Source organism: Lasioglossum baleicum, chromosome 8 (genome assembly GCF_051020765.1).
Source record: "Lasioglossum baleicum chromosome 8, iyLasBale1, whole genome shotgun sequence".
NCBI lineage: Eukaryota > Metazoa > Arthropoda > Insecta > Hymenoptera > Halictidae > Lasioglossum > Lasioglossum baleicum.
Window position 1 is genome coordinate 9,183,079 of NC_134936.1, and position 13,020 is coordinate 9,196,098.

At 37.4% G+C, this 13,020-nt stretch overlaps 1 protein-coding gene across 4 annotated transcripts in view; it reads left to right on the plus strand.

The window, feature by feature from the left end:
* Positions 1 to 13,020, plus strand: part of Pgant9 (polypeptide N-acetylgalactosaminyltransferase 9) — a 498,492-nt gene that overhangs the window by 247,531 nt on the left and 237,941 nt on the right. For all 4 annotated transcript variants that reach the window (XM_076428489.1, XM_076428492.1, XM_076428491.1 and 1 more), the window contains one exon: positions 8,573 to 8,674. The gene's annotated coding sequence lies outside the window, so the exon portion shown is untranslated. The remainder of the gene's footprint in view (positions 1 to 8,572; positions 8,675 to 13,020) is intronic.

Sequence of the window (13,020 nt, forward strand, 5' to 3'; positions counted from 1 at the left end):
CAGCGTGCGAATTCGGAATAAACGCCGAAAAAAATCGGTTTTTATTTTTTTTTCAACAACGGCGCACCAAACCAAAAAATCTGAAAAAATTCATGAACAATACTTATAACAATATACTGCTACTGTAAAAATATAAATGTTGTCACTCTAGAACTCCCATGTGAAATCTGCATTTTTTCGATTTTTTTGAGGTTTTTTATTTTTTACAAGCAGGATTTTCATTTTAAAAATTTGAAACCAATTGCAAAGTATGTATTTGGGTTCTTGACATGTGTCAGATTTTTTTTCAGAATTTTTAAACGTCATTAACTAGGGAAAATAGGCCAAAAACTGATTTTTCGATTTTACCCCATAACTACCCTCCCGATCGAGATACAGGGTTGAAAGTTTGCACAGTATGTTTTTTCTTGGCGCTCTATCGAATGGCACATCGTCGATAAAATTCGGTTCAAGGGCATTTTTGACTATCTTATCCGGCTATACCCTTTGCGCAATTCTATCCTCGGCAATTTGAGAGATCTCTTCTTTTCGTTATGTTCACTTGGCGCACTGAATATTACCGGTGCGTCATATAACGTCGACGAAAACTCATCCATTTCTATCCTCGCGCCGAGGAATTTATTTTTATAATCGTCCGCTTCTTTACATTCATGTTCGATCATCTCATCAGTTGGATCCGGCAACTCGAACATCATATCCCTCACTTGAATGTCTGTTTCTTCTAAATCCTTCATCTTTAGTTCGAGCATCTGAAACGCAACTCTCGTGGCCTTGTGGTCGGAGGTTGCCCCGAGAGTATCTTTGAAAGCGTTCAGCACCTTCGTGAAGCCGGTGCGCTGTATAGCCCTCTTCCTTTTCACTTTATCCATTGCACTGATGTAATCCAGTACTGTCACGGTCGCCAAATGTTCAATAAGAACCAATAAATAAATAAACTAGATTTCGTAAATAAGACACTGTTAGGAATTCGTAGAGGAATAATTGTGGAACATAAACTCTTTATTGAGGATCAAGATACTGTTGCCTAGTTCGGCCAACGACAGACTACTCACTACCACCGGCTACGACCGATTTCGACCGACCAATACGCGTTTCGGACGCCCCGACCCGAACACCTGCGGCCGCACACACAACACACACACTCAGGCTCAAACAGGGGTTCTAACCCGACGCCTAACCCTAACCCAAACCCGGTTAACCAAGGAAGGTTACTGTAACCCGCTGTAACCCATACTATCCTCGAGGGAACGGTTCTCAAATCTTAGAGAGAGCGGGTTGACCCGCTCGGAGCGGGTTACTTACTATTAAATAGAGATTCACGGAATATAACCCGAATCGTAAAGTATTTATAGCTAACGTAAATAAACAGGTTCAGGTAATAATCGTATTGAAAAGAGCTTTTTAAATTAGATTATTAGATAATAACAATAATTATCAAAATTAAAGATCGAATTCGTTTGTCCGAAGTATTATGATGTCATCTATAATGTCACTATTTAAACGTGAACACACAATAAAAACAATCTGAACTATAAATGTTTTCAACACAACGTGTGAACACAACGTGTGAAATAAGAATGGGATGGATGGGCAACCCATAACAATAAAAAATCGAAAAACAGTTGATAAATCTTCTCTTCGTTTCGTTTTCCGTTCCGCGTCAAACAATTGCCAATCGACGCTCCAACAACGATACCACAATACCAGGCATTCTTGGCTCATTATTGCCTTATTATTATATGTATATACCTTCTTTCCGAAACACACAACATTCATACTCTTCATAATTACCTAAAATACAAATTTCTTTACCAAATTTCTTTAACAATAATAAGTTGTCCTCATATTATTTAAAATCGATTTGTAGATAAATTCAACTGATTGGCACCAAAGCATAATTATAAATAAGAAAAGAAGTTCAAACTTTGCGTACTCAAAACCCGCTCTTAGTGTGGGTTACAGTGTTTCATGGGTTACCAAAAACCGAAACCGATTCGGGTTAACCGGGTTACAGTTGGCCATGTAGTAACCGGTTACCGAAGCTACGCGGGTTACAGCGGGTTATTGAGAACCGAATCCGATTCAGGTTAGGTTTTTGATCCCTGGGCTCAAACGCCGGATTCGTTCTCGCGGAAAAAAAACGTAAACAAAGCGTTCTTCGCCGAACTCGGCCCATGGCCTGCTTACAGTTTTTTCTCGTACGTTTCAAACTTCGAAGACGCGCAATTTCACACACAGTATAAAACACACCGACTTCCTCGCGGCATACAAACTCAAGGTCAACAAATCGTCTTACGTTTTGCTAATTAGTCTGCCGGCCGGAATCAAACTGATACCAACCCGGAATTCAACGTCGAAAATTAATTTTTAAGCACGTAAATAACCCTCGGCGGCGAAAAGAACGCTTTGATTCCGCGGACGATGAATACCGGGAGCTGCTCACCCCGAAAAGAGGCCTTTGAATCCGCCGTTACGGATATTAAACGGCACGGACGACGAAGCACCTGAAAATTCCGAAACTCTCTGGCCCGTAGGAAACAATAATAACACGGAAAGGGGGTGGAAGCTGAGTGGGGGCAGCGAGAGAAAAGCAGACGCATCGTGGGGGGGGATTATGCTTGCGCGACACGCGGAAGCAATTCCGCCGGCCGTGGCCTTCTTGATTTCGCGGAGCGAGCCGTTTGTGCCATTTTTCTTTCTGCCTTTCTTTTCCCCTCCGCGCGCGCGTCGTTCGTTTATTCTTCTTCTTTTTTTCCCTTTGGCCGCGCGCGTAATGAAAAATTGCGGGCTCGCGAGATTCGCGCGCTCGCGAGAACGCGCAGCATCCCTTTAAGTAAGCTCCGTCGACGAAGTAACTGCAGTTTCGCGCGCAGTGCCCTCGTATAAAATGCATGCGCGCACTGACGTTTATAATTTCACGCTGGAAATGGCTCGGCGAGAAAGCTTGAAAACGGCAGCCGCCGCGCCGCGCCACGGCTAGATCACGATGGATGCGCGCACTGAGAAGCTGCTCCAGGATTACGATGCGGTTCGGGCTTTACGATGGAGGCGTGACTTTTTTACCGTCCGCCAGATTATAGAAGAATTTGTTCGCCTCCTTCGCCTGAACGCTTTTCGCCGGTTTATTTGTTTACCGCGGCCGCGGAATTTAAGTGCCAATTTCTGCGATGGTTCCGAAACGAACAAGCTTCTTGCGTTCGCGCGCTACCCCGCGGTGCAAATATAAATGACGAGCGGTATAGATCCTCTTCCGATTACCGCTTTTGTCAATTAATCTCCGACGTAACTAACCTTACGCAAGCGGCTGAGATTCGTGACTGAATTTATTTATTAACGGACGAGAAACGTGATTAAATGTTGCGACGTGGTGAAACAGAATTCGAAAGGTTATTGTAGCTTCATGTTAGAATTCAATTTCAGATAGTTGGGGAAGTAGTTCTTTTACATTTTACTTGATGAAATTTGTTATTTAATCTTCTTATAGTCCTCGGGGTGGAAATTCACCCTTTTACCATTTTTAGATACTGTGGAGTGATTAATCTTTTACTGTCTATATTGTGAGATGTGTTTCTTTAAAATGTGAATGAATTGAGACATTATTTATTGATTTAATGTGTAGAATGAAAATGGGTGTATTCATTTCCAACAATGGACATCATTGGTTTCTTAATTGCTCTGCAATTCTGAGTGAAAACTTGAAAATCGACAAATAAAACAGTCCATATTCTGAAGCAAGTAGAAAATTATCCGAAACATCTAAAATTAATTTTTGTGAATTACATTTACATTCTGTCAATTTTTATAATAATTTTTCTTTGACACATGAAGGATTTATATTTATAATTTTATATGTCATTATGTTTTATTGTTTATTCTCTAGGCTACTTCAAGAACAAAATAGAATATTTCATAGGAATATAACATCGTAAATGTGAACGCTGTCTTCAAATTTATTTTTACTTCCGTTTAATTATGGTTGCCATGGATAGGCAAAAGTGTTTTCCATTCACCAGGATCAATGTTTTATGAAGCAATCAATATTCTTTCGATTTTTTACGTAATGTCCGACAGTTTTTACCGAGATTAGAAATTTTCCCATTTCTGGCGCGCGTTGCGGTTTTACGGGTCAGTTTCCCATAGAGGTACTCCTAACGGTAATGTGATCGATGAATATCGATAATGCAGGTTGTGTAGGTCATCTGGGAGGTAATACAGGAATTCCAAGTATAATTCCAGGAGTCATGTAATGGCAACGGGTTCGTTTCTGTCTTACAAGAAAAATACAACAAACTTGCTCTGCACTCCTGCTTTCGTAGAACATCTTACGTGAACTCTGAACATCCAATAGGAACAGTAATTTTTCTCATTGACCCCATTCCACTGTATCAAATAATGCCACAATGTATCCTGGTAACGAGAAGTAATTAATTCAATTAATTTTCTCCTTTTAATTCGAGTTTCATTAATTTTGGTGCTTTTACTGTGCATCTAATTTTCGTCTTTTAACTGTTGAGTGGGATAGTGTTTAGTCAGATTATGAACTATCATCCTAGGACCTTTCTAAAATTTTGTATACATTTTTATCAGATAATTATAGATATATCATTTAAGACTAAATAATTCAAATGTTCTCAGAGTTGGGCAACAATTTTTTTTAAATAAAAATTTCGAATAAAGTGGGTTTTAATAAACAAGTTAAAAAATGTTGATATCTGCAATTTTCGTGCAATACAGTAGCGAAAGTTAGTGTGCAGAAATTTTGTCGGGGTCATGAGAGACCCCAGTATACCAGTTAGGGATTGAACATTTTTAACATGACGGTTTTGCGATGGTTATCTAGTGCCATTTTAGAAATTCAACGAATTTAATTTTCATCCACACACACATGTGCCTATAATTATTGAAATTACAAAGGTGCTTCCATTAGAAATTATTCAATCAATTCTTAAAAATTCTTATATTCAATTAACCCTTTGCACTCGTTTGTCGAGTGTGACTCGACATCAGATAAAGAAAAATGTAAATACAACGGGTTCTTATATGAATTTGGTTCTTCCTTTATTTATTTTTTAGTCAAAAACAAATACAAGTTTCAGAAATATAAATTACAACAAAGTTTGAGAGCTATATCTATAATATAATTAGTAAACAGAATTGTTTCAATTCATTGTCTTCAATGCCCTTTGAAATAAACTTCAAATAAAACACTTCAAATAGTAGGGACTTGTTGGCAACAAAATTGAAAAATAATTCGCAGCGCAAAGGGTTAAAAAATTCAGTCTTGTAATTTTCATAAAAGAACGTATAGTACTCTTTGCTCGATGCGGTTAGTGTTAAAATATTGGGTTGGCAAATAAGTTCGTTCGGTTTTTTAGAGTGGAATAAATCACAAAAACCGAACGCGAACTTATTTGCCAACCCAATATCTTTAAAAAATTACGGAATAATCACCGGTGGACGAATAATCGACGACGCTAATTGTAAGTTTAGTCAACGACTATGGAGGCTCATCATCCAACTTAATCGTACACTGTCTCGTTATTGAAAGTACCGCAGAAACGGCTGCTCGCGGGTTCAATTACCGCGGGCAACAAGGGCTGAAAATCCGAAGGAACAAAGGCGCTTCGGAAATGGGAAGAAACAAAGTTCCGGGAGCAGGACTAAATGCGCGGGTAACAGGATTTCTCGACAAAGCAACGGACTCGCGAAACAATACTGCAAACGTGAGTGCCCCGCGCGGGCAAACGATGCGCCGCGCCGTGTATCTGCAAGCATTAGCAGAAATAGCAGAGTTGGTAATACGAGCAGGAGTACGCTAAGTGGCGAGCCGAGAATCAAGAAAATGGCCGGCCCGGATAGAGGTTCTCCTCCCGATAACGGTATCGGTATTTATGGATAAGTCGAATATGTCTTGAAACCTTGTATCCCCTCTTTTATAAGCCGCTAACAACGGCCCGTAACTATCAGAACGCTTACTTTGTCTGACGAGAAAGCTGTTACTGCCACTTAACTACTTTATCGCTATCAACAGTAGCGGAAATGTTGTCTATTACTTTCCAATGTACTTCACTGGGACGGGTGTATTATCATAATTATCCTGGAACTAGTTTGCTGGACAGATACCGAATATTTTCAATTGGCAGTGTTTAATTCTAGGGATAGGGATTTTATGCATTTAATATTAACATGTTCGTTACCACCTTCACAAATATGTCACGTCCATAATCTGACAGTTCACTTACAAACAGTCAAATTAATTTTATGCACTCTCTCTCTCTTCGTTGTCTAACGTCATAGTAGAATGCATAATTTTCAGAGGATCCGTGACTTTCTTCCGCTGAACTGTTTTGATAATTCAAAATTGGGTACGTTGCATTTAATAAAAGTTTTATTATAAAACTTTCGAACAAGGATGGTAAGCAACAAAACAAATGCCGGTAGCAAACGTGTTAATTGATGGATGACATTTGAAACAGAGAAAAGATCAAAAGAATTTAGCTATTAGTGAAATTATCAGGAACGAAATTTGTAGTTGGCTTCTGTTTGCTGCTGCTGATGGCAATTTCTATTTTACATAAATCAGTCAATTACTATAAATAGAAAACATGTATACATATAAGAATTCATTTCTTTGTTCAATAATTTGTTTTTAAACGAGTTTGTTGCTGCTGATGACAATTTTTATTTTACATAAATCAGTCAATTACTATAAATAGAAAACATGTATATAAGAATTCATTTCTTTGTTCAATAATTCGTTTTTAAACGAGTTTGTTGCTGCTGATGACAATTTTTATTTTACATAAATCAGTCAATTACTATAAATAGAAAACATGTATACATATAAGAATTCAGTCCTCTTTGTTCAACAATTCGTTTTTAAACGAGTTTGTTGCTACTGATGGCAATTTTTATTTTACATAAATGAGTCTATATTACTATAAATATAAAATATATAAGAATATTTATTTGTTCAATAATTCGTCTTCAAACGAGTTTGTTCGAAAAAAATGAAAGTTCCTGCGTCAGAAAAGTAGTATAAAAATTCTTATTGTAGTCTCATAAAATTTCCATTATACCAACATCAAAGTAGGGTTTTAAAAAACAGCTTCATGCTTGAACCACGTTCTTTACGTGCCATTTATTTTATGTCCCGTTTCATAAAGAAACGTCGTTACTCTTATTAATATTGTTATCTATTAATCCGGATCGTATGGTCGCATAAATAGAAATCGACACTAAAATCCAACCCATTTATAACAACAATTTAACTCGGAAGTTTATTAACGTGGGAGCCTTGATATGGCGTTATCGTAAACCTGTTACGTTCGAAAGGAGGCGGTAGTTGTGAACATTATTTTTACTGAATCTTAAGAAACTGTTAAATACAAAAAATATATATAATATTTCGGAAAACACACTAATTATTGATTATAAATTATTGTACATTAAAATTTCCTTACATTTTACGAGACAGAAAATAATTAGCTGTGGTTGTATGCAACTTAATTATTAAATTGTAATTTCCTGCGAAAGAATGTTATTTTAGACTATTCTAGGTTATTTAAAGAGCAGATTATTATAGATTATTTCAGGTTATTTAAAGAGCGAATTATTTTATGCTTGGATTTACTTTATTATTTTATGTAATTTCCTGCGAAAGAAATTGTTATAGGTTATTCAAAGAGCAGATTATTTTAGATTATTTCGGGTTATATTTAAAGAGCAAATTATTTTATGTTAGGATTTATATTACTATTTTTATGTAATTTCCTACGAAAAAGATATTGTTATAGGTTATTTAAAGAGTAGATTATTTTAGATTATTTCAGGTTATTTAAAGAGCAAATTATTTTATGTTAGGATTTATATTACTATTTTTATGTAATTTCCTACGAAAGAGATATTGTTATAGGTTATTTAAAGAGCAGATTATTTTAGGTTATTTCAAGTTATTCAAAGATCAGATTATTTTATGTTAGGATTTATATTATAATACTATTTTTATGTAATTTCCTACGAAAGAGATATTGTTATAGGTTATTTAAGGAGCAGATTATTTTATGTCAGGATTCTATTAGGATCACATCACAACGATTTTCGTTACTTTTTTGTTCGCAATTATTCAAGAAAGGAAATAATATAATGTTCGTGCGGCCTATATATGATGGACGCTCGAGATTATGTGTACACGCTAGGAAATGTAAGATTCCGCGATATTGCCATGTGCTTCGTATGCGGGTTGCAGTGGCGGATATCCTATCTAAAGTTTACGAGCGTTTAAATCTTAAGAATGAAACGGCACGTGACATTTTATGCCACTATCGTGCCATGAGTGTGGATAGGAATATATTTTATTTTCCAATCCAACTGGCTTTTTCTTGCAACAGCTCTCTGTCACCAGCTGCAGTTACATGTCTCTGCCTTGCGATTTACAATCACAATATTGTTCCTACAAATATATCCTTACCACATGTATCAAAAACTAAAGCTCATATCACACAAATATTTCGTGGCGTATTTTTCCTTTATTCCATGATTATTCTTATTGGTCTCTACTATTTTGTTTCAGGATACAGTTCTGGATTTTGGACATTCATTAGCGAGACAATAATCTTTACACGTGACGAAGCAGTTTAGTGACGTCATATTGGACTTGGGAAAGTTGTATTAGGTAAGTGATGGAGCTTATGTTTGAGTTGCTTAATGGAACAGTGTTCTAAGCCAATTGTTTGTTTGGTTGCTTGAATATTACATACTCGTTGCGAGTATTATTGTTTCAAGATATAACTTCACAAATGGGTTACATGTGTGAAAGAACATTCTTCGATTTTATTGCGTTTTACAGAATTCTTCTTTCATTATCCAGTAATTAACTGAAATTTTTCTTTGATTATTATTTTTTTATTTACACCATTTTTTTAGACTCAATATCTACGATCAGGTTATTTCTATATTTATGCTTGTTCGATTTACATTGAGGCAGAGTTCTTTTTATAAAAGAATGTGAATATGAACAGAGATTTGTTCTGGAGAAGAAGAATTATTACCTTTTTTCAAGTTACAAAAACTTGAGGATTAAGAAAATTTATAAAATTGAGTAAAATTATTTATTTCAACAATCTACTAAATGTGAATGTTATGTTTAGACTGTAGATTTCATGTATGACGAAAATGAGCAGGTGTCATTTAACCCTTCGCTGTATAGTGTATCATATCTGATACAATTAACAAATCTGGTATGTAGTAAACTAAGAATGTGTTTTTTTACTATTCTACACATTTTATTTCATTTGATAAAATGTTGTTTTAATTTTTTTAAATATTTTTCCCTTAAATAAAACACAAAAACTGACCTTTCTTCAATTTTTCATCCCAATTAAAAAAATCATGCAGTGAAGGGTTAAAACAGCGAGGGCACTAGAAAAATTAAAAAATTCTTTGTAAAAATGGAAATTCATTTTCCATTTCACTCCAGTTTCGTGCAATTCAGCTATGAAATTTTAATTTCGCATAAAGAACCACAGTCTAGACTACTTTATTTTAGGAGGAGATAAAATTCCATTCTTTCGTGGACAACATGAAGCAATTAAAATAAACTTAAGCGGACAATAAATATAAATTTTCTTCTGTGAAAGCATTGAGAATGAAGAAGAAGATAGAATCGTATGGCAAAGGTATAGGTTAGACGTTGAACAAAAAATCAACATCCCCTAACACCAGGGGTTAGGTTATAGTCTAAGCAGATTTTTTTGAACGGTGCTTAGGGGGGTGTTAAGGGATGTTGATTTCTTTGTTCATCGTGTAACCGTACAAAAAAATCCCTTAACACCACCCTAGCAGGGGAAGGACCCCAAGTGTCTTACTTCAATTTTGATAATTTTTTGTGAGACGATGGTATATGGATCCCTAATGATGTCTGCAAAATATTAGGTGTAGTTACTCAATAGTATCAAAGATATAAACAATGGAACTTTCACGCAATCTGCTTACACGGCTAATGGACGAATGTATGAAAGTTTAATTGTTTATATCTTTAAAACTATTTAGTAACCACACCTAATATTTTGCAGACATCATTGGGGATGCATATACCATCGTCTCACAAGAAATTATCAAAATCGAAGTCGGACACTTGGGGTTCTTCCCTTGTAAGCAACGTTCAAAAAAGCCTGCTTGGAGGAAACCGTTCAGGAGCCGGCAGAACCATCGTTCCGGGACAACAATGCGGACATTGTCGCCAGCAAATTGTTCGTTAATTCGCGTGGGCCGGGTTACCGTTTAGTTAGCGTCTCGCCGGTGATGATAAAACCGCCTATTACGTATCCAGGGTGGTAGCAAGGGGCCGGCTGAATGGGTCGGGGCTGATAACAAAACTCGTCTGGACGAGGGATATTAATGCTCGCGCGAAGACGGCTTTAATAAGTCCGCGACGTAATGAAAACCATTCATATAAAAGTTTCCTTCGCGAGGTGACGCTTTAATTGAACACGGCCACGAAGAGGTCTCGCCAACCACCACCACCGCACACCCTCTGCTTCTTTCTTATGCCGGTCTCTGTAACAAGATGTCAGAGATTACCCTTCTCCCCTCCCTCTTTTCCACCCCCTCTTATATTCGTCGTCTTACTTCTCCCCTCGAAGGGATCTCTCCCCCGTTACATTTATGCACCCTCGTGACTTTCATTAAAAATTTTCTGTTGGTCGAGCCGATGGAGTCGATGCCGAGAACGTTTCAATTGATATCGAGCCTACCATTCAATCGGGGAACAAAAGGGGGGGAGTGGGTTGGGGGCTTCATCGACGAAATCGGTCCGACGCGACGGCTTTTTCCATCCCTCAACCCCTTTCACTCTTGTTCCCTCTCTTTTCGGTTTGCTTGGTTTTCTTTCTATCTTGCAAACCAGGCCCACTACTAAGGGTGGTATTAAAGGATCCGGCCTCTTCTCTCAGATTGGAGGTGTAAATGCGGGTTTGATGGGAAATTTCTGGTAGCCCGGCGACGAGCACGCTCGAGGAAAGGGCGCAGACGCTCCCGGCGGGGGTGGATGCTCCGAGGCGAACGGTTTGTTAGGTGGAAATTGAAATTTTTCTGTGTGTTTACCGGGAACGGGTTCCAGCCCGATATGTACTCGCGGATCCCAGTCAATTTCGGGACAAAAGATGAGCGGTGGTTGATTGCTGCTCCCGGGGGCGAAGGTTAGGTTTTTAGTAGTCGAGCCTTTCGATGGAATAATTATGCGAGGCGAAACTGTTAATCATTGGGTAATAACTGGACTGCGGATTTTTAGTTAATTGTAAAGAAACAGAAGTTAACCCTCCGGGGACAGGCTGGGTCGTCTATGTCCAGAGCGAAAATTCATTCTTTGCGATATTTATCTTTTCCCAGGAATCGTTTAAATGTTTGACGTTCCAACGATTAGACAGGGTGTCTTATTAGAACACTTATTTCGCATTTTAGTTCTAGAACATGTTTTCAATTGAAATTTAATATTGAAAGACAAAGGAGTTATAGGTCGGTGAGCTGCTCTTTATTTTATCAGACTCAAGAGTTCCGTCTTTCTCCTATAAATTATGATGTATTTGGCATGTAATCCAGTAGATTTGTACCCGGGGCGGCTGCAGATCGAAGTTTCGATCCCGTAGGATCAATAATTCAGGAGTTATGGTTGCTTAAACATGAACATTATTCAGTGTTTTTGACAGGTAACGGCGCCGCTAGATGGCAGCACGGGCACGCGTTAATGCCGATAATATAGAGCAGGTATTGCGATTGTTGTTTGAATTTTGGAAGACATGGTTACGATGTTGCGTTTTAACTGGTCTGGGTTAGGTTATAATAATTTGTAGGAGAAACGCACAAAAAAAAAACTTTGAGTCCGGTAAAGTAAAGTTTACCCGTTCGGTGTTATACATCGTGGTCTTCTTCCTTCGAGGGCGACACAAGCTAATAAAATATGCTGCACTCTTAATAATGGATGAAAGTTTTGACATTTTCCAGGCGATTCGGCAATAAATAGTCGCGCATCAATTTGGTATGATCTACATATTCTTAGACGTCTGGGGATATGTAGGTCAATTCCTTCTTTGTGACTGATCATCAGAAATGTTGGTTCGACTTATGACTTTTCCTTTAAATATTTATAGAACCTAATTCTTTCGAACCAACGTTATTGGCAGTGGAGACAATCCTCTTGTAAACTCCAATTTAAAATTATTTATGCAATGGTTTTTCTTTTAATTGTTTCGCGTTGTCCATTCGACATTGTTGCGGCAAAGACAAAATCTTGTTTCTGTAAATGAGTTGTCTATAAATAACTAACTACTGTGATAACTAGATTGGGGGGTGCATTTATAACAAAAGTAGATCAAAACGGACACATAGCATACTAAAAACTCGAAACAAATATCCAAAGGAACAAAGTAAAGATTACAAGTTAACATAAAATCGAGAAACATCGTGCCCAACAGATAAAATGCAAAAACCGAAAGCTAACCAGAAGAAAAACAAAAGATTATAAATTAATATAAAAACCGGATATATGGGATCATAAAAGCTCGAAATAAATATCCAAAGGAACAAACTAAAGATTACAAGCTGACATAAAATAGGAAACCACCGTGTGCGGAACATATAAAATGCAAGAACCCAAAAGAAATAACCGGAAGACCAAACCAACGATTACAAGTTAACATAAAACAGGGAAACGCCGTGTGCCCAACAGATAAAATGCCAAATGCTGAAAACCGAAAGAACAAATTAAAGATTACAAGTGAACGTAAAATAAGGCAACGCCGTGTGCGACATTAAAACACAAGAACACAGAGCGAAAAGTACAAATTGCCCGGTATGTATAGGAGGAACGATTAATCCAGAGAAAACGAAGAACAAGAAGCAACCGTGCACACGGTAGAGCCTGAAGAAGCGCGGGTGGCAAAAACAATGCAACAGGATAAAAAACGGGAGGGGGGACGACGATTAATTAATACAAAACGTGGAGATAAATGTTAGGGCGCCGAA